Here is a 1249-nt window from a genome sequence, read left to right on the forward strand (position 1 = left end):
ACAGCAGAGCATACACCCAGCAGCGCTGCTGATGCCTGAACGGTATGTGGAATGAAGTGGGCGGGCATCGGGAGGCCACTATGGCACGGGGCAAGCACTATGGGCAGTCTATCTGAAGTGTACCTGGCGTATAAGACGACCCCCCACTTGGAGGCATATTTTTCAGGGCCAAAAAATCGTCTTATACGCCGGCAAATACGGTAATTCTTTATTTGTTCCAACTTCTAGAGGTGCCTGCATTCTTTGGCTCATGGCCTCCTTTCATCTTCAAAGCTAGAGATGATGGCTGCTAGAATCACTCACATGGCATCACTGACTCTTCTGTCTTTTTATTTCACTTATAAAAACCCCTGTGATCACACTGGGTCCATGTGGATCATTGAGGAGAATCTCATCTCAGTGTCAGTTGATTAGAAACCTTAAGTCTATCTGCAAACTAAATTCCCCATTGCCAGTAATGACATAGTTATAGGTTCTGGGGATTAGGATGTGGACATCTTTGGGGACTCATTATTCTCCCTATCACAGGATCTGATTTACTCTGACCAAACTTACTGGAAATTAATATATAATGTATAAGCAAGTATAATAATTTATTACTCTTTTTTAAAATATATTTTTATTGATTTCAGAAAGGAAGGGAGAGGGAGAGAGAGATAGAAACATCAATGATGAGAGTGAATCATTGATTGACTGCCTCCTGCACACCCACAACTGGGGATCGAGCCCGCAACCCAGGCATGTGCCCTTGATCGGAATCGAACATGGGACCGTTTGGTCTGCAGTCTGACGCTCTATCCACTGAGCCAAACCAGGTAAGGCTTATTACTCTTTACCATGAAAAATATAACTTTGGGGGAGTAGAGTAGGTGGAAATGTCCTTGTTGGCTGGTCAGCACCTTCTTTTTCCTTAAGCAAATTGATACAGAAAATCTATTTTTAAATAGAAGATATCTTGGAGAGCATGAAATCAGAGCATAAAATCAAGCTGAATGCCTTTAAAGGCTGGTGAATTGAATCAGTGAGAGAAAAGCTGGCCCTAACTGGTTTGGCTCAGTGGATAGAGCATCGGCCTTCGGACTGAAGGGTCCCAAGTTCGATTCTGATCAAGGGCATGTATCTTGGTTGCGGGCACATCCCCAGTAGGAGGTGTGCAGGAGGCAGCCTATTAATGATTCTTTATCATTGATGTTTCTAACTCTCTATCCCTCTCCCTTCCTCTCTAAGAAATCAAAAAATATATATATTT

This window comes from Myotis davidii, unplaced genomic scaffold (genome assembly GCF_000327345.1).
Source record: "Myotis davidii unplaced genomic scaffold, ASM32734v1 scaffold848, whole genome shotgun sequence".
NCBI classification, from domain to species: Eukaryota; Metazoa; Chordata; class Mammalia; order Chiroptera; family Vespertilionidae; genus Myotis; species Myotis davidii.